Source organism: Perca flavescens, chromosome 22 (assembly GCF_004354835.1).
Source record: "Perca flavescens isolate YP-PL-M2 chromosome 22, PFLA_1.0, whole genome shotgun sequence".
Taxonomy (NCBI): domain Eukaryota; kingdom Metazoa; phylum Chordata; class Actinopteri; order Perciformes; family Percidae; genus Perca; species Perca flavescens.
Window position 1 is genome coordinate 25,976,218 of NC_041352.1, and position 22,116 is coordinate 25,998,333.

Genomic DNA, 22,116 nt, shown 5'->3' on the forward strand with positions numbered 1-22,116 from the left:
TCCCCAAGAACACAAGTCCGTAGTTTGCATTCTTGGTATTGAGAAACGCCCATGGTCTCCAGAGGGGTTGGTGAGATACTGAAGGTTGGAAGGAACAGCTGTAACAGGTGCCTCCTTTTCCATCGGGGCATCACTGTCACTTATTGGTTTGCTTTCAGACGAAAGCTGAAATCCATCTTTTGTTCTGCTTCTTTCAGTGCAGACAGTAACCCAGGGATTGTTCGTGAGTATTTGTATTTGATCTAGAGGGGCAGCTAAATTTGGGGCTATGTATGTAGAACCTTCTGCATTTTTTGTCATTCATGTTTCTGTGATTGAACCAGAAGTTTGACAAAAATTGTAGTCAGGGAGATCACTGGTAGAAGCAATAATAAGGGAATCTTTCTCATGTAGTTTCCTTTTTCCGGAAATATATTTTCCAGATTTAAGGGACTTAAAAGATGACTTAAGAGAATACAATTCCCCAGAGATTTGTTTTAAAGGCATGTCTGGTGAGCTATTTGCTGCCGTGAAGATCTTGTGAAGATCGAGCTGATCCCAATCACACATTCCTACGGGAGCCGTGGTGGATGAGAAGAAATATGGTTCAGAATGTCTAGAGTGTGCCGTATTGGTCGAAAAATTTTGGGTTTCCTTTAAATTCGGGCAAATTGAGAATGTGGAAACGGGACTTAGAAGAACGAGGAAAAACTAATGAAAAAAGACAAAATTAAGACTACTTAAGCTACTGAGTACGGGAAAAACAAAAGAATGTTTTAACATATGGATAAAAGAGGTAGTGATTCAGGGAAAGAATGCAAAGACACACATACACCAATAACCTCCTCATCAGTTCTACAACCTAACCAAAGCCCATGTTCTGAGCTTTCTCTAAAAACCAGGAAGACGAGCTGGAAAAACGGAGGGACGAAGAGGACAAAGACTCAACTCTCGGACAGGACTGACAGCATCCGTCACACCTGCATCGGGTGGAAAGACCAACGAGTACGTGAGAAAACCATGTTTGAAGCGTTTGTCTGCAGGTTACAACAGGTTGGTGGGCAACATATGGAGCGCGGACCCGAAAAAGGCCGCTCTCACGAAGGACGTGGTCGAGCCAGAGAGGCCCCAGACACGGCTGGGGAGGCTGAGGCGGGTACCGTGGGCAAAATAATGAGCCCTACAAGCCAGACCAGGGTTTGTACTGCAAGGACTTCGGACATTGGGTATGTAACTGCCCGAAGAAAAAGCAAAAAACACCTCAGACAAAGAACAACACTTGTCCCTCTGTTTGATTGAGTCCAAAAGCTGATGAGGAAGGTAGTGCTGATCGCTTCATGCATGTTTTTGTTTTTGCTATTAGGGACAATTGATAGGTTAGAAAGTTCTGAAAAAGAATCTAATCAGTTAAACCATTATAGTATGTTATCTTCTGAAACCTACAAGAAAATGCCTACTATTGAGTGTAAAGTTAAAGGGGTTCCACTCACCTTTTTTTTTTTTTTTTTTTTTTTTTTTTTAAGTTAACTCTGGTGCTACGAACTTGATTATTAGAGCTAAAGATTTGACACTGAAGCTCAGTGGTCATTCAATTTGGTCAATTGGGGCTACAGGTCAAACATTAAAAGAACAATTCTTTGTTCCTTTCTCATGTACATGGTGTCTGATTTATGTCCACTTATTTTGCTTGGTAGTGATTTAATGTGCACTTTTAACATTGGTTTAACCTCAACATCTGATGGTTTGAGAATTTCTCGTAATGATGCATCTAACAAAACCACATTTGTTAATTACAGTGTGGCTAAAATAACCTCACTGAGGCGGCGTCTGTAATCAGCCCTGCCTCTGACTCCATGAAAACTGACAACTTGCATTACACAGCTCATGTTACTACAGGCCCTGATGAAGAATGCTCAAAACAGTTCTTCAGATACATAATGAGTTTGACAGCCTCACATCTGATTGGACTGATACTGACTCTGTTGTAGCATGCTCGACTGACAACCAATTTATATATATATATAATTTATATTTTTAAGTGCTCAACACAGAGGAGCAAGGCCATAGCACCACACACACTCAGAGATAAGAGAAAAAAAGAATTTAGGTTCAGCAATGATTTTGATACAGTTTTTGTCATAAATTATAGAATGTGATATGTTTTCACATCAGGTAACAAATTGGATAAATAGTCGTCAAATTAGAAGTACTTAGGTTTGCTCTGTAGGCCTAAAAACTTTAATTCATAATGACTTTTTGAACTACCAGACAGCAATTAGTATTACTTTGTGTTGCAAACTAAAGATAAAAATAAAATAAACAACATTTTTGTTTAATTCATCTTAGTTTATTGGTTATATTGAAACCAATACAGGTTATGAGATTTCATCCTAAACACAGTTCATTTAATATTGTACTCTAGTGAGTTTTTCAGTAAAGCTGCACTAAAGACTTTGTATTTTGATTTGCTATATCACAAATAGGTTCAAACTAAATTATTAATTGATTTATTTTGGAAATTTACTTTTCTTTTAAAGAAATGATTAATTGAACTTTTTTTTGCTTTTATACAGGTTATAAAACTGCGATTAGGAGCAGGGGACAGAGGACCCAAATGCAGGGAGAGGCAGGCAGGCAGGAGAAGGTTTGAACTTCAGGATTTAATCCAACAAAAAAACTCACAAACTGACAGGCAAAACACAGGCAGGAACAAACTGACACAAAACAATCTGACACAAGACCAAGGGAACACAGAGGTTAAATACATGAGGTAATGAACAAACGAGGTACAGGTGATACAGCAGGTGAAACACATCAGGGCGGGGCTGGACAATCAGACAAGGCGGGAAAACACAGGAAGTAGAACTAGAAGAGACAAGACAGAAAACCAGACTTTCACAATAAAACAGAAAACAAACCGGAATACAAAATACAAACAAGACAGAAACAGAACAAAATACAAGGCACAATACCAAACCATAACATAAAACCACAAAACAGGGGCCTGTTTCACAAAAGCAGAATTAATAAATCCAGGATAACCGATAAAGCGAGGCTTGACCTAGTCTAATCTGTGCATCCTGGCTTGGTGCGTTTTACGAAGGCCAAGCCAGGCTGAGGAGGAGAGACTAGGTCGAGTCAGGCTGAGGAGGAGAGACTAGGTCGAGCCAGGCTGAGGAGGAGAGACTAGGTCGAGCCAGGCTGAGGAGGAGAGACTAGGTCGAGTCAGGCTGAGGAGGAGAGACTAGGTCAGGCTGAGGAGGAGAGACTAGGTCGAGTCAGGCTCAGGAGGAGAGACTAGGCCAGGCTGAGGAGGAGAGACTAGGTCGAGTCAGGCTGAGGAGGAGAGACTAGGTCGAGCCAGGCTGAGGAGGAGAGACTAGGTCGAGCCAGGCTAAGGAGGAGAGACTAGGTCGAGTCAGGCTGAGGAGGAGAGACTAGGAGCTGAGGAGGAGAGACTAGGTCGAGTCAGGCTGAGGAGGAGAGACTAGGTCGAGTCAAGCTGAGGAGGAGAGACTAGGTCGAGCCAGGCTGAGGAGGAGAGACTAGGTCGAGTCAGGCTGAGGAGGAGAGACTAGGTCAGGCTGAGGAGGAGAGACTAGGTCGAGTCAGGCTCAGGAGGAGAGACTAGGAGCTGAGGAGGAGCGACTAGGTCGAGCCAGGCTGAGGAGGAGCGACTAGGTCGAGTCAGGCTGAGGAGGAGAGACTAGGTCGAGCCAGGCTGAGGAGGAGAGACTAGGTCGAGCCAGGCTGAGGAGGAGAGACTAGGTCGAGCCAGGCTGAGGAGGAGAGACTAGGAGCTGAGGAGGAGAGACTAGGAGCTGAGGAGGAGAGACTAGGTCCAGCCAGGCTGAGGAGGAAAGACTAGGTCGAGCCAGGCTGAGGAGGAGCGTCTAGGTCGAGCCAGGCTGAGGAGGAGAGACTAGGTCGAGCCAGGCTGAGGAGGAGAGACTAGGTCGAGCCAGGCTGAGGAGGAGAGACTAGGTCGAGTCAGGCTGAGGAGGAGCAACTAGGTCGAGCCAGGCTGAGGAGGAGAGACTAGGTCGAGCCAGGCTGAGGAGGAGAGACTAGGAGCTGAGGAGGAGAGACTAGGAGCTGAGGAGGAGAGACTAGGTCGAGCCAGGCTGAGGAGGAAAGACTAGGTCGAGCCAGGCTGAGGAGGAGCGTCTAGGTCGAGCCAGGCTGAGGAGGAGAGACTAGGTCGAGTCAGGCTGAGGAGGAGAGACTAGGTCGAGCCAGGCTGAGGAGGAGAGACTAGGAGCTGAGGAGGAGAGACTAGGCTGAGGAGGAGAGACTAGGTCGAGCCAGGCTGAGGAGGAGAGACTAGGAGGAGTCAGGCTGGAGGAGGAGGAGACTAGGGTCGAGCCAGGCTGAGGAGGAGAGACTAGGTCGAGCCAGGCTGAGGAGGAGAGACTAGGAGCTGAGGAGGAGAGACTAGGAGCTGAGGAGGAGAGACTAGGTCGAGCCAGGCTGAGGAGGAAAGACTAGGGTCGAGCCAGGCTGAGGAGGAGCGCCTAGGTTCGAGCCAGGCTGAGGAGGAGAGACTAGGTCGAGTCAGGCTGAGGAGGAGAGACTAGGGTCGAGCCAGGCTGAGGAGGAGAGACTAGGAGCTGAGGAGGAGAGACTAGGAGCTGAGGAGGAGAGACTAGGTCGAGCCAGGCTGAGGAGGAGAGACTAGGTCTCAGGAGGAGTCTCTCCTCCCAGGAGCGACTAGGTCGAGCCAGGCTGAGGAGGAGCGACTAGGTCGAGCCAGGTTGAGGAGGAGAGACTAGGTGGAGCCAGGCTGAGGAGGAGAGACTAGGTGGAGCCAGGCTGAGGAGGAGAGACTAGGTGGAGTCAGGCTGAGGAGGAGAGACTAGGTCGAGTCAGGCTGAGGAGGAGAGACTAGGTCGAGCCAGGCTGAGGAGGAGAGACTAGGTCGAGGAGGAGAGACTAGGTCGAGCCAGGCTGAACTAATTCAGATAGATGCGCATCCACGGCTTTCCTCAAAAGACCGCGAGGTCGATCACAGATATACTGATGCCAAAATGGAGAATACGCATTGTTCATACTTTATACAGCGTTAGCAGCAGCTTCTTATGGAAGTATGATATCGTGAAATACATTATTTGTATAAAAAGAAAACAAACACGGCTGCTGTAATGAAACAGCGAGAAAGCGTGGCAGACGATCACGGACCGACTGAATGTGTAATTGTAGCCTAAATATCTACATTAACTGACCTCTGCTCTGAACTGAAACCGTCATGATCATACCATTCAAGGATTAGGCTACTAATCATTTGCACAAATTAACAATTGTACTTTTTGCCTTAAAAGTAAGCAAAAGATAATGTTACTCAGGAAATTTACCATAAAGATCAATTTTCTACAACGCTAGAATATGAAGCGTAAATATCTCTTTCACTCTGTTCCTCCCTCTCTCTCATGGGCTAAAATATAAAAATAAAGTCATATTAACTTCCACTGCTCGCTTTCGTTTTTGCCAATGACAGTGACTTATTGAATGGTTTCAGTTAAGAGCAGTAGTTCATAAATGTATATTTTTTAGACTATCATTCAGGCCATGTCCACACGAACACGGGTATTTTTATAACCGTAACTTTTTTTACACGGTTCGGCCTTCCGTCCACACGAAAACGCAGTTTCAGGGCACTGTAACCGAACATTTTTGAAAACTCCGGCCAGGGAGAGCATTTTCAGAACCGCCGGTTACAGTGTTGTCGTGTGGACAGTATAACCGGGTTTTTTGCCTTGCGACGTCAGAGTGTGCGCCGTTATCCGCTGTGTTTGACGTCATATTGTGCGCCGCTAACTGCTTTGTTGATGTTTGTTGACGATTCTTTGCAATGGCGGATGAGTAGGATGTAATTTTACAAAAATGAATTAGTTAATTTTAGTTTTTTGCAGTTGCTGCATCTTTCCTGGTGACCTGTTGAAGTTGACGATTAAATGTATCAACAACTTTGACACGGAGATATGATTAAGACTAACATCTAAATGAAAATGTTTAATGTTGATTTGAATGCTTAATGATGTACATTATGAGTAATGTACTGAGACAATGGTGTAGGCATATTCATTTAATATTTACTCTCATATTTATATGTTTATATGTTTTTTTTTATATAAGACATAATATAAGTTAAAGATAAATCTTATAAACAGTAAAAGATAATACTTTTATACTATAAAGATCATAATATATAATATACTAGTATACGTTATATATAAAAGGGATAAAATGCAGTCAGGAAAAGCTTAGAGGAAACAAGAGCTTTAGAGAGATAGAGAAGTACACTGGATGACAGTCTATGAGAGACTGGCTCAGGTTACGGCAGGCGTTTCTAGTGAGGAGGAGTCTGAGAAGACACTTAGTCACTTAGCCGCTGTAGTGCACACACATAGGAGCTTCACGGACTAAAGAGCTACTGTAGAGCTAAATGTACTTTTGAATTAGGATAATGGGTTTCCTATTGAAGGATTGTATAGGAGTTAAATTTAACAGTTACTTTCACTCAGAAATTAATTATGTTTGACCTACTTCTTGCCTGTAACTAGGGAATTTCCCCACTGGGGGCTAAATAAAATCTTTCTTATGTCATATAGGTGATAAACAAACAGTAGAATTTTGATTTCAAAGACAAATTTTGTCATTTTTAGGAATAACTAATTTGGATTTCAAAGACAAAAGATTTAGTAGCAGAGTTTTGTCAAATGCTTACAGATGCTATTATAATCTGACATATTTGGGTTAAAAAGAATTATGATTTTTGTACACAAAACATGTTTATGAACTATAATGTTTTATTGTCATCAAACTGCCCGACAAATATATAGGCCTACAAGTCCAGCTGAAATGATTAGTTGCTTAAATCAATTAGTTGATTGACAGAAAACTGCTTTGATTGTTTCCAATTTTCAAAAATGTCAGGACTTTTCTATATTGTTGCTTTTTTGTACCTTAAGTACATATTTTTATGATACTTTTCTTACTTAGGTGATATTTCTAATGAAATATTGCTGGTAACAGAAAATGTTAAAGTTTGGAATCAGTACTTACTTTGTCCACTATAACTATCTGTATGAACCTTGTTTTGACCAACCCTAATGTAGCAATATTTTTGAATCAATGATGACATAGATCAGACTTAGAAAAGCAGTGTGTTTAAATGCTCACAGAGGCTCAGAACAGCCGAGAAGGGGACTTCACACACACACACACACACACACACACACACACACACACACACACACACACACACACACACACAAAACAATGGTAAAGACTTGTTTCCTACGATTTGTCAAGTGCTAGTGGACGAACCTCTGAGATTGTAATCAAAAGAGTGGAATGTAATGGCAAAAATTACATTTAAGCATGATTCCTTATATTCTTATGTTTTATTAACCTAATATGAATAATGAAGTGAAAATGTTACCATGTATAAAAAAAATGTATTGTTGGTATCAGGTTTAAAATTACGTTATGTGTGTTTGTTTCACAGGTAAGAAGATCTCAGTCGTTGTCCTGGGAAGTGAAGATCATTTGAAGAAATCCCTAATAACCATCATTCTAGGGAAAGAGTTATCTCTGCTGCCCAAAACAAATGAAAATGATACGTATGAGGTCAAATGTCCACCAGATACAGCTGATGACTTAAAAAAAGTATTTGCTGCTAATCAACACCCACACATGTCTTTGTTGGTGGTAAATAAAGGGTTTTCAGCAGACAAGGTGTGGCAGCAGGTAGAAAATCTGCACACAGTAACTGGAAAACCCCCAGAGGAGTTCATAGTTGTGCTGCCCTTCGGCTATAGGGAGTCAGATTGTTACCCATTCAAATGCTACACGGTGGATCACGTTTTCAGTAAACTGACCCACCTGGCTGAAGACAGACATCTGATGGCCACCAACGCGAGGTAAAGGTGAAAGGAGAAACATGTAGATGCAGGATTGGACATAAGGTAACCTCCTAATCCTAAAGTAACTAAGTAGTACTAAATACATGTGTCACATAAATGTAGAGGAGTAAAAAGTACACTAGGAGTAGAAATATGAAGTATACTGTATAATGAAACAGCTGACTATCTTTCCTGGGCCCGGGACGAGAAACTCTTAGATGGGGGTTGGGGGGGTTTTTGACCACTATTTCAAGGACAATTAGGAAAAAAACGAATTAAAAGTTTTTATGTAACTCCACAAAAAGGCCTATATATATTTTGTTTTTTTATTATTCCATAATTTAATGAGGGCCCAGTTCTGCCCCCCTACCCTGGGCCCGAGACAACAGACCCGATGGTCTATCGGTGGGCGTGATGAAAACACTTCAGACTTTTACAGTACTTAAGTAAATGTACTTTGTTGTCTCTCCACCACTGATATGAACAACATACTTTCATGTTTGTGTACAAAAAATGGAAAATTTGTAGATATTCTGATGTAATATTTTGGGTTACATCTGTATTATTTTAGCCTAAAATGGTTTTAGATGAATAGTTCTCATATTTTCTAGATGAATGTACCACTGATGTTGTTATTTGAAAAGGCTACTAGATGAGATGTAAATTACCCTGAGTGACCTCTTCGTCTGAACATTTGAAGCCTATTTAATATCAAACCTCTCTGTTAATATATATTTATATTAATGTTTCTCATTGTGTTGAATAACATCCAACCACGTTGGAGCAAAGAAGATTGATGGATGGCACTGTTGTCACATTTATATTTAATTAACTGAATTATCTTGAATTCTTTTAATATTGTTGATTTTATCAACTATATTACTAATATAAAGTTGTTTTTACTTTAATTTTGTGAGATCTTGAGCCATGCTGGCGGTCCATGCCTTCTGATGCTTTAACTTTTACTCTGGCGCCACCATGAGGTTGATATTTGCGTAAAATGTCTGGACAACTATCAGATGGGTTTCTATGATGCAGATATTCAATTGCAAATAAAAGCTAATATTCTATCATTTTAGGTTGTTATTGAAATATCTCTACAACTGTTGGATGGGTTGCCATTAAATATGGGACACACCTTCATGGTCTTAGTCTTGTCCTCTGTAGGTGATATGAGTTGACTGTCTACACTTCAAAAAATATAGATACTACATTGTTGAAACTAAATGATTAGAAAGCAACACGTACACAACTTGCTTTGTCTTGTTTGTGGTGCAGGGATCAAAAGGATAAAAAACTAAAATATACCAGACTATCTCCACAATTGTCTATTATTTTCTGTTAGAAAAACAAAAAACATAAAAGAATGTTGTTTATATCAGTGGTGGAGAGTGAATAAGTAATAAAATGAATTTTTTTTAAAGATTTAAGCAGTGCATGATGGTTATTTCCCTTGAAATGTGAACTCTTTAGGAACTTAGTGATCAAATATCCAGTAGATGGTGATATTTCACCAGTTTTGTTTAACCAATGGTTTGGTTGAGGCTGACAGTCAGTACGTTTACATGCACACCAATATTCCACTATTATTCCAAATATGATAACATTCTGAATATGATAAATGTCATGTAAACAGGATATTCCGGTTGGATATTCAGAAAAAAGCCTTTTAGTTTTTAATTTAGCATTTTCCGATTAAGACGTGGGATATTCCAATATGTTTTTGAGGCATTTTTTGGACATGTATACAGCGCATTCAGAATATGCATACATGCGAGTTTTCACCGCAGGCTTACGGTCAGCTCTGTGCGTTGCTATGGTTGCTGTAAACCAGGTGTAATCAATGTTTTTTTAGCCAAGGACCCCTTCACTGAAGAGAGACGGGGCAGGGACCCCCCACTACATATATTGTATAAAATGAAGTTGCATATTAAAGGTGCAATATGTAATATTGTATGTAATACTGGCAGCTAGCTGTTAAAATAGTTACTGCACTACCAATTCCAAATACTGGAGAGTCGTCTCCCCCGCCCCCTCCTGCCCAGACTCGAAGTTCACGGAGGTTGCCAGGCTGAGACCGCAGCATTCACAACAATGTTGCTAGACGCTTTTCTCACATAGCCAGACGTTACTCCACAGCACAGCAAAGTAGCTAACGTTACATGCTAGTCTCACATAGTCAGACATTACTCCACAGCACAGCAAAGTAGCTAACGTTACATGCTAGTCTCACATAGTCAGACATTACTCCACAGCACAGCGGAGTAGCTAACGTTAGATGCTAGTCTCACATAGCCAGACATTACTCCACAGCACAGCGGAGTAGCTAACGTTAGATGCTGGCTATATTGACAGTCATAAAAGCCCGTGCTCACGCAAAGCTCTGTAACCAACTAACAGACACACTTTTTCGGCTTAAAATTACAGTATGAACCGCTAAAAACACAACAACCTCACTGTTCTCTCCACACGCCAGTCAGGCACACTTCCTTGGCTTAGAATTACAATACGAAACGCTAAAAATACCACTACCTTGCCGACACACTTCATTGGCTTAGAATTACGGCAACAATCGCTTAACACACTGCAAACTCTCAGTCCTCTCTTCCTGATTTACAGCCCCCCTCTCGTGGCTTAAAATAACTCACCGTTGTCGTCTCCAGCCGCTGAACTACACATTGTAAACAGCCATGGGCTGCTTGCCTGGTCCTCCCGGTAACGTTAGCAGTTAGCAGGGTTAGCATGGCGGCGTTAGCCAGAACCAGTCGGGATCACTTTACTGGCTATGTCTCAATTGTTTTTGCGAGTAACCAACTCGGGTACTCTAGCTATATAATTCAATGTGAGAACACAAATGTTGAAATGACAAAAAATGCCCGTCCCTAGTAGCTGTGATAAATTAGCATGGAGCTAATGCTTACCGGTTCAGGAGAAAATAAGCCAACTCTGCGTCCTTTTGGGCTCTAAGCTGTCTCCATCTTTCAAATACATCTCCAATATTTACCAGGGGGTTGTCACGTCTCTGGTCACGCAACTGTTAGAAACATGCTGTTTTCTTTTTTGATGTCATGTAGAATCTATCTCCGTTGATCCTGTTCGTTTGTTTGCTGCTATCATGGCTGTACTACCGTTACAGCTGTAGCGTGCTGGGTTTACGTTTTTACAGGTATATCTGGCAACCCGGCCTGGCTGTCAAACTGGGCCGTTCATAACAACACACAGACCAAAACAATAAACATAAATTCCGTCACGGGATGTAAATTTCAAAAAGAAAAAATACTGACATTAGCATTGTTGTCAGAAAAGATAGTATTTCAGTTTAACATGTTTCCTTAATATCTGATGAGGCATTGGTGTCATTTTTGGATTTATTACAGTACAAATATTACATATTGGACCTTTAACAAGTGAGCTCTTTAGGAACTTATAGATCAAATATCCAGTAGATGGTGATATTTCACCAGTTTTGGTTAACCAATGGTTTGGTTGAGGCTGACAGTCAGTATACACTGAAAAAAATGTTGAGTGTTATTTACTTAGGAAAACCTAGGAAAGTTTTTGCATTTAGAAATTTTAAGTAAATTCTACAAGGGCAATCATCAAGTAAACTTTACTTGCAGATATAAGTTTCTTTAGCAAACCTCAGGTAATTTATTGATGTTTATTAATATGGTTATTGAATTTCACTCTCTCATTCTTTGTAAGTTTTACTTAAACTCTGACTGCTTCAAAATGAAAAATCAATCAATCAATTCAAGGTAATTTTTAAATACTTTTTCTAACTTTTATTTATGGACAATATTTAGGTAACATTTACACAACATTTTACATAATTTTTCTGCAGTTTAAATTGCCCCCATTTGTTTGTATGTTCTCTTGTCCGCGAGTTTCATTGATAGAGCATGCGGCTGGATGTGAGCCTGCGGCTGGATGGAGCTAGCTAGCCTCCTTTTAGAATTCCTTTGGAATTCACAAAAATTCATTAACTTGAAATCGGACACCATTGTTAGCTTTATAAGACATTTAGTTAGATGTTGTATAACTGGCGTGACGAAATTCAAACTGTAAATATACTCGGAATTACGCCGAAAATGAAGCTAACTATCCGTGATTTGTAGCTACACACAGCTAGGATTGAAGGAACAGTCGCAGCTAACGAAACCCTTACAGTTCACAAATATTCATTAACTTGAAATCGGACACCGTTGTTAGCTTTATTAAGACATTTAGTTAGATGTTGTGTAAGTGGCGTGATGAAATTCAAACTGTAAATATACTTGAATTACGACCAAAAATGAAGCTAACTATCCGTGATTTGTAGCTACACACAGCTAGGATTGAAGGGACAGTCGCAGCTAACGAAACCCTTACAGTTCACAAATATTCATTAACTTGAAATCGTACACCGTTGTTAGCTTTATAAAACATTTAGTTAGATGTTGTATAAGTGGCATGATGAAATTCAAACTGTAAATATACTCGAATTACGACCAAAAATGAAGCTAACTAGCCGCAATCTTGTACACATAGGATTGTAGGGACAGTCGCAGCTAACGAAACCCTTACAGTTCACAAATATTCATTAACTTGAAATCGGACACCGTTGTTAGCTTTATAAGACGTTTAGTTAGATGTTGTGTAAGTGGCGTGATGAAATTCAAACTGTAACTCTACTTGAATTACGACCAAAAATGAAGCTAACTATCCGTGATTTGTAACTACACATAGATAGGATTGAAGTGACAGTCGCAGCTAACGAAACACCTAGCTAAACTTCACAAATATTAATTAACTTGAAATCGGACACCGTTGTTAGCTTTATAAGACATTTAGATGTTGTATAGCTACAGTAAGTGGCGTGACATTGTGTGTAACATGTGGTAAGAGATTGCTGGTGTAACAAGCTCGCTGACCGCGCTCTCACTATCACACAACTGGCCATTTAGCTAGCAGGAAGAGGGGAGTTACAGGCCCTGGAGCTCTGTCAGGGCTGCCAGCCTAACGGAGCCCACAGCAGGCCGGGCTCTGTGAAGGAAGGCAGCAGCACCACCGCTGAAGTCCGACATACCATATTTGCAATTAACCATCAGTTTTCGTAAAACGGCCCATATTTGAGCTTTATATAGTTGATTTCTCACATAAAAAAGTCTCAGAAGTGAATTTGGTAATGAAGCATTGCAGTGTCTGGAATATGAGATTCTGTCGCTTCTCTAATGTGTGTGTATTGGGGATTCGCTCAACCAATCAGCACGCAGCTCATCTAAATATTCACGAGCATACCATATTTGGAAGAAAAGCTCTTGTTACAAATAGGGCCAAAACACAGGGACGCATAAGGGCCAATAAAATATCAACCAGGCCATTTTCAGACCAACCAATGTTACATACCCCATTAGGAGACCATAAGGAACCGTGTGAAATACTCTAAATAATCATTCTATCACCCCTTTAAACAAAAAGGATTTTACTCTTTAACAAAAAAGTCTATCTCTGTAATGTTGTACGACAAGTAGCACTTTGCCATAAATTGAAGGTGCGCAATTGTCCTATAATTTACATTCAAGCTTTTTTGGCAGCTGCCAACTGAATCAATCTCAGTTTTAGGCCTGTAGATAGTCAATAAATCAATTAATCGCACAATAAAAAAAAATATTTGCTCGATAATTTTTCTGGCCACGATAATGCCAGTTGCATACGTTTGTTTTCCTTGTCTCTCTCTCTCTCACCGCACTTTGCAGTTAAGGCGTTGTCAAAATGAGTAATACCAGCTGTGTTTCTCAGCATCCTGTTTTCTCCCTTTCATTTCAAAGCACACGGTTGACAACCTGCAGGTGCAGGCGGTGGAGGCAGGCTCAGAAGCAAGCGGTTTCAGGAAAGTGGAGGCAGAAGAAAGTAGCTGCACCTTCACCAAAATGAAGACTGAAAAACAGAACTATTTTGGTACAAATATTTACTTGCCATGTGGCCGCGAGAGGGCGCTCTAGGCTTGTGACAACTAGAACGCTGCTCCTAAAGACAACTGAGAAAGAAAAGAGATAACAAACTGCAGGTAGTAAAATATGCAGCCCCGAAAACGGTAATCGAGCAGCAGAAAGAGAGTTTGAAATGAGGGAGAAACTTATGAGGGAGACTGGGGAAAAGGTGACTCTTACTGCAATGAAGAAAACAAAGAAAGCTAATCGGCTAATCGGCTAATCGGCTAATCGTGGGCTGAAAGCTAGACGGCCAGAGCTGGAGGAACGAGTTGGGAGGGGCTCGTTCACGGTGCAGCTACGTCTCCACGCCTTTTAATACCTCCATGCTCCACGCCCTGCTAGCTAGTTGTTCTGTGTGCTATTGTGTAGTTCAATAACTGTTAATGTGTTACGTTAACATACCGGACACCTACCGTATTCAGCGTATTGTTCTGTGTGCTATTGTGTAGTTGAATAACTCTTGTATCTATAATCTAAATAAATGCGACTCATAGTCCGGTGCGACTTATATATGTTTTTTTTCTCTTCATGACGCATTTTTTGACTGATGCGACTTATACTCCGGAGCGACTTATAGTCCGAAAAATACGGTAATTGTTAACGGTAGTACAGAGTCTGCAGTCTATCGCACACTCAAGGAATAATGCAAACATTTGACGGTCAGTACCAATTGCCTGGAAGAACATACGTGCCACAAACAGCAATTCCACAACTGTACAACTGCGTGAAAGACGACATAGCCTACTAAAGGAGATCAAAGACATATTGTGGATATTTAAAATATCTTCCAGTTCCAGTATTAAAAAATCCTTAGAAATAAAAGTTTATTGATCTTTGAAAAAGTGTACCTGCATTATTATGCCATTACCATTATATTAGATGAAAATGGTCTCAGGACAACAATATTATGGTTTATCACAATAATTTCTGGGACAATTTATCGATCAGCAAAACTTGCTATCGTGACAGGCCTACTCGCTTTATACTGGACCAATGTCGAAGATCGTTGTTCCCATCAGTAACAAGAACAGAGGAACATAGGGTCCAGGTGGAAAAACCCGAAGTTACCCTTTAAATTGTGCACTCTGTTTTCAAAGTAGTTTTTAAAATGACAAAAAATGTTAACCCTGTGTAAAAAAAAAATCTATCTGGTATAGCAGTACCAAATATGTCTGTTGGTTTATCGCTGACAGCTCAGTCTTTAATGAAGGAGTCTGTTTTCTAGAGAGAAATCTTTTCCTTGGTTTGCAAAAGGTTATTTCCATGCAGCTCCATGCAAATCCTGTCCAGTTAATTCAAACAAAAAAAATAGTCCAAAGGGTACAGCCATACCAATGATGCCTTTAGGGACAACTACACTGTTTGGTAGACGGCGCAGTCTCTCTGGCCCTTTCACTGGAAGAGCCTGTTTTTTAGAACAAGTGCTTTTGGATTACCTTAAAAGGTATAACGAAGGCGAGCAGGGTAGCTGAAGTTCAGGGCATACAGTACATTAGTCCAAACAGTGTAGCGACAGGTAATGCTACATTATCAAGATCTTGCAACATCTTGACGCCTTCAAAGACAATAACGATGTCCCCTGGTTCATCACTTGAAGCATGTTCTTTAAGAACATAAATCCCAACACTGGTGTCTTCAATGGCCTCGTTGATGGCGTCTTCATCCATGCCCTATTAAAAAAAAGAAAAGGGCAGTCAATAAGACCAATCGAGAAACAAATACACAAGTATTAAATCATAAGGGAGTAGTAACGATTTTAGAAAATAATCTAATTGCGATTTTTTTCCACAAATATTGTGATTGCAATTTAATATGCAATTATTTTTAAGCTCTTTGTCTTCTGTATTATCCAACAAAGACAAGTAATACATCCTTGTATAGTATGAACAACACAAGATTAGATATATTAAACAAACTGTTCTTTCCTGGAGGCCAGGTCTGTATGTGATGATGAAATTAGGTAATGCCTGAATTTATATGAATGACATCTTTTATTTAACTACTTCAATCACAGTAGTATATTGAGCACTGACCAAGCCTGGTGTAAACATTCATATGAAAATCAGAAACAAATCACACAAACTGAAGTGCAGATTGCAGAAATATAAAAACAAATATGTGACTTTACCACACTTAGTAGTACTTATTATTATTATTACTATTATTATTAACTGTAATAAACATATGTAAACATATGGATTGCATTTTTTTTCAACACACTACACTTTGAAGCCAACTACTGGTGTACATATGGGTACATATTTCTCTAAGAATATTACAGCATGGTTACTACAAAGGTACTAGCCTTGCTGTCAACTCCAAATCAAGTAGGAAAGAGATTGACAGTAAAGACAAAGAAAGAAATATGAAGATAAGTAAGAAAATAAATAGAGGAAAGGTTAAAACTGAGACAAAAAGATGAATATAGTAGGAGAAAGATGAAAAATAAATAGATACATAGCCTTACAAATTGTATGCCGTTCTTCACACAATTGTGGTATGTAAAATATTTTACCATTTTACATAACCTTTCCACAATTTTAAAATCTTATTCTTATCTTATTCTTATCCTGCCTTTAAACTGGCCTTCCCTAAAGCGAAGAAAGGGGGATATAGCCTCAAATGAAGGAAAATTGAGCCAACATTCTGTAAGTAAATTATCACAACAACATGCAACATTAATTCAATTTTATTTTATTGATAGTGTCAAATCATAACAGAAGTTTTCTCAGGGCACTTCATGTAGAGCAGGTACAATCACACACATCTGCCAGAGCCGCATATTTTACATCAGAAGAGCAAACTATAATTCTACATAAATATGAAGAACACAGACACTATTTTACAGGCAAAACACAATACAGTCGCTGCTTCCTAAAACAGGAGGGAAGCTGGCAAAAAAAAAGCAGACGCTGTAAACACGCAAATCACAACGCTTAATATCACTTCTTCATCAGTCAGGACCAAGATCTGACCATAATTACACTGTGCTTTCCATAAACTGCTTTAGACTATTATTAACAGTGGTAAGATATCGTGAGAGCAAATAAATTATATAACAACATAATTCAAACCGCAACACACGGCTCACACACACACACACACACACACACACACACACACACACACACACACACACAGACAGAGTCCGTCACTGAATAACCGACAGCTTTACAACACTCGTTCGTTCTTACCCGACGTTACATTGAACTTGTAAGCTAGTGGTCATATCAGCTAGCTAACGTTAGCTATTAGCAAACCAACATATAATGTTCTATTTCGTATAGGCTTCGCCCTCTAAGGCTGCACTATTGGGTTTATCCCCTTTGCGCATGCGCAGTCGTGAAGATTTTCTTTCCTGCCCTTGTGTACCGCTCGGGCTTCAACTACGTACGTCCGCAAATACTGTATATAAACAGAGCGGACCCGTTGCTCTACTCCCACTTTTTCTTCAAACTAGCAGTATGAAGACAAGCTTGACTTCCAGCGGCGTTCGCCTCTGCCCTCAACTGCCGGACCGGCCGGCTGCATCCTGCCGCCGGACCTCGGCCGGACCTATGGGATTAGTTTTGTGACTTTAATTCCAAGCAAAACTTCTCAAGTATCAAACAAAAAACACTCAAGCAAAACAAATTTCACCTTAAAGGTAAAACTTAAAACGTGCAAACAAAACATTTGTGTAGTTGTAAACTATTGGTTTTATATTTGTTTGATATTATGTCCTTTTGTTTACAGTTCCCTCTGCTTCTTTCTCAATGATCAGTCTTTTGCTCTCTCCATCACGTTTGCAGTCATGCTCTCAGCTTTCTCCTTTGCGCTCCCTGAGTTTTTGCTTGCGATTCTGACACAGAAATCTCGCACGGGCGGGTCTTACAGGGGTGCGTCCCCATTGGCTAATGAGTTTTAAGGGAAAGTTTGAGTGACAGCTCAGCCTCAGTGCAGGTAAACTAACGTTATAGACTCAGAGTCTGGTCTGGAGGACACACAAGCCACTCCACAGCGGATTACTAAAGTAATAAAGTGTAAGTATTGATCATATATATATATTATCTGTGATATACGTTGCAAGTATGGTTACTAGACATTTGTTGTTTCGTTGTGTTAAGTTACTAGCTAGCTAGTAAAGCTGTTTAAGTTAGCATTTAACGTTAGCTATACTGCTAACGTTATCTAAAACTTGTAGCCACCGGCTACCTTACTGAGCTAATACTTTACCATGGGAATCATGTATTCTTCGTGAGGCCTTACTCAATGGAGCTGTATTAATTATCGTCTTCTCTCTGTAGAGACCTGCAGGACCCGAGCAGAGCTACGATGCTCTCCCAGGTAAACCTTAGGTTAGTAACGTAGTTATACTATGGTCTATTAGGAAAAATTATTATCCAGCTAACTACTAATTGTTGTGGTTGCTATTGGCCTGATAATACACAATGCTAGGGTATTGGTTAAGTTGTACAATGTAGAAGCTGTGAATATAATGTATTATATCTAGAGGTCGACACATACTGTACAGTACAAATGCAGTGTTAGCACTGCTTAACTGGTTCATCTTTATAGTTTTGTGCTCATCTTTACTTTCCTAGTTATGACAAAGACTGGCTATCCTAACTCTAATTACATGTCTTCTGTTGCATTTGCAAGCAGGTCAGCATAAGGAAAGTGTTCATAGTGTTTTTAAAGCCTACACATTTGCTAACGGCTACTTAAAAGCAAGTTATTTTAATTGTAAATCACACAACCTTGGAAGCCTCAGTTATCAGTAAGAACTTTGTTACCATTTGATTTGTGTAAGAAACTTTATTATAATTTTCTATCACAGCTCACATCAGGCAGCAGGCCGACCAACCAGGAGGATGTGGGAGCAGCAGAGGGAGAGGAGCCTTCGGTCTCTCTGTGGAGGAAACACTGTGTGCGAAGGCTTCAAACAGCCAGGGTATAGACCAATAGCATATGTATTGATCATATTTTGCTCAGATACTCAATTAACACTTACAATAACCTTTTTCTTAAGTTTTCATTGGTGTACTTGTAGTTTCTTAGTCCATTGTATGTCAATATATCCTACTACAGTATACTGTCCTGTAATTTAATTTGTGTTTACATTGTCTTACTGTAATTATATTTTAAAATGCACATAATACATTAAAACATTTTTTTACATTCACGCTTATCTGTTTGGTTCATTATATAAAACAGGAAATAAGGTTGAGACAATTATAATGCTTTATTTATAGTAAATATAAAACTTCATATACATAATGGATATTTGAACATATTTTGCTGGGGCCCCGGTGGTAGAAGAAGCTGGAACTCATTATTTGCAGTACATCACAGGTCAGGGTCAGTTTTTCATCACCGACAATACACAAACATACTGAGTAATTGGGTTATGTACATATTTCACATATTCAGTTTCACCTAAGGCAAGCTGTATTTCTCTGCTGAATTGTGTCTGCAACAACACTTCTGAGAGTGGTGCAAGAATATCACACACAACTCCTGGTCTCCTGGGATCATCTGGTAACCTGAGCTCACTGATGGCCCACCGCTCCAGTCTGGACTACAGCCTTTTCTGCAGGACAGTTCTCTGAAGGGCTGGGATGCGGCTGTAGTCCTTCACTTCCTTGACTTCTTATTGTAAAGCTTGAAGAACCTTATTGGATGATAAAAAGTGTTTGAAATTAGCTCAATAATAAATAATTATAATAAAGCCTGCACTCTAGAAAAAATGTTCTAGCTTTTCTGAACACTACTGGAACACTGGAATATTATTGATCACACTTCTAGATTCCTACCTCCACGTTGACTACATGTGTAAAGTAAGATATGGCAAGCCACCAGGACACATGCACATCACATCAAACCATAAGGATCACTAAGCAAAGTATTTGTCAAGGGCCTGGTGTGTTAGTTAAAGTACATAGTTTGGACAGTAGTAACACTATGCATTAATTCTAAATATTGTTGACATTTACAGCCCTAAAAAATACAAAAAATACATCCGTTATCTGCCATCTTAAGATAGTCCAAAGAAGAAAGAGAAGAAGAAACAGTGTGTACAGATGGAACATTATCTAATGTATGTGTCGAACTCTATATATAATATATTACATTCACAGCTTCTACATAGTACAACTTAACCAATACCCTAGCATTGTGTATTATCAGGCCAATAGCAACCACAACAATTAGTAGTTAGCTGGATAATAATTTTTCCTAATAGACCATATAGCTACGTTACTAACCTAAGGTGACCTGGGAGAGCATCGTAGCTCTGCTCGGGTCCTGCAGGTCTCTACAGAGAGAAGACATAATTAATACAGCTCCATTGAGTAAGGCCTCACGAAGAATACATGATTCCCATGGTAAATTAGCTCAGAAGGTAGCCGGTGGCTACAAGTTTTAGATAACGTTAGCAGTTTAGCTAACGTTAAATGTTAACTTAAAAAAGCTTTACTAGCTAGCTAGCTAGTAACTTAACACAACGAAACAACAAATGTCTAGTAACCATGCTTGCAACGTAGATCACAGATAATATACATATGATCAATACTTACACTTTATTAATCTTGTAGGAATCCCCTGTGGAGTGGCTTGTGTGTCCTCCAGACCAGACTCTGAGTCTCTAATGTTAGTTTACCTGCACTGAGGCTGAGCTGTCACTCAAACTTTCTCTTAACTTTCCCTTAACAATCATTAGCCAATGGGGACGCACCCCTGTAAGACCCTCCCACGCGAGATGTTTGTGTCAGAATCGCAAGCAAAAACTTGAGCATGACTGCAAACGTGATGGAGAGAGCAAAAGACTGATCATTGAGAAAGAAGCAGAGGGAACTGTAAACAAAAGGACATAATAGCAAACAAATAAAAGACCAATAGTTTACAACTACACAAATGTTTTGTTTGCAAGTTTTAAGTTTTACCTTTAAGGTGACAATTTTTTTGCTTGAGTTAGTGTTTTTTGTTTGATACTTGAGAAGTTTTGCTTGGAATTAAAGTCACAAAACTAATCCCATAAGGACCTCGGTAGCCCGGCAGTCCCGGTTTACACACACACACACACACACACACACACATACTGTACGTCATTACTACTTACTGATATTAACAGGTTTTAGGATATTCGCACACATTGCTAATCCGACCTTTTCAAGAAGCTTGTTGAAGGAATGAAAGAGTGGTGCTGTGTTCGCACGGTCCGTCCAACAAGTTCGTTGACAAGTTTTAAAAAAATACTGTTTTGCACGGCTACATGTAAACAGGAATATTAGTGGAATATTCACTGCATAACACAAACTGCTTCACCCCTGGTGTTTGGAGGCGTTTGATATCACAGGTCCTTTATTTCTACGACCCCACTGACGTGTGTTGTCTTTATGTTTTCTACTTGTCAAACGGCTAAATGTCATTCTATTTCTATGAATGTGACACCTCACTGCTCCTTCACTGCTTCGGTCCTATTTGGTCAATGCCTGTATCTGTAACCTGTGAACCAGACAAATTTGCGAGTGCATTTTTTTTTGCTCTGGCATATCTGTCTGGTCCAGGCCAACTCAACCATTTATCTTATATTTAATAATAATAATAATAATAATTTGAATTTATATAGCGCTTTTCATGGACTCAAAGTCGCTTTACATGGGAGGTATATCACAAAAACAGAACAAAAAAAAAAAAAAAAAAAAACACACAACAAGATTCAGACACAGATGAAAAGGGAGGGGGTCGTGGGGCTAGGGATAGGCAGAGGTGAAGAGGTCTTGAGGCGGGACTGGAAGATGGTGAGGGACTCAGAGGTGCGGATCTCTTAGGGGAGGGTGTTCCAGAGCCTGGCAGCTGCTCTGGAGAAGGCTCTGTCCCCAAAACTGCGGAGTTTGGACTTTTGGATGGAGAGGAGACCAGCTGAGGTGGATCTGAGGGACCGTGAGGGTTGGTAGGGGGAGAGGAGGTCAGTGAGGTATGAGGGGGCCAGATGGTGGAGGGCTTTGTAGGTGAGGACCAGGATTTTGTAGGTGATCCGGTGGGAGATAGGAAGCCAGTGGAGTTGTTTAAGGACTGGAGTGATGTGGTGCCAGGATTTGGAGCGGGTGATAAGGCGGGCGGCTGAGTTCTGGATCAGTTGGAGTCGGTTGATGTTGGTAGAGCTGATGCCGAGGAGTTCTGGACCAGTTGGAGTCGGTTGATGTTGGTAGAGCTGATGCCGAGGAGAAGTGAGTTGCAGTAGTCCAGTCGGGAGGAGATGAAGGCGTGAATGAGTC

The 22,116-nt window shown here is 40.4% G+C and overlaps 1 long non-coding RNA gene across 1 annotated transcript; it reads left to right on the forward strand.

The window, feature by feature from the left end:
* LOC114549100 (uncharacterized) lies at nucleotides 1–8,956 on the forward strand. The gene is made up of 3 exons (XR_003691511.1): nucleotides 1–1,205; nucleotides 2,553–2,623; nucleotides 7,487–8,956. It is a non-coding gene; the product is annotated as an uncharacterized LOC114549100 (long non-coding RNA).
* Nucleotides 8,957–22,116: the final 13,160 nt, after the last annotated feature.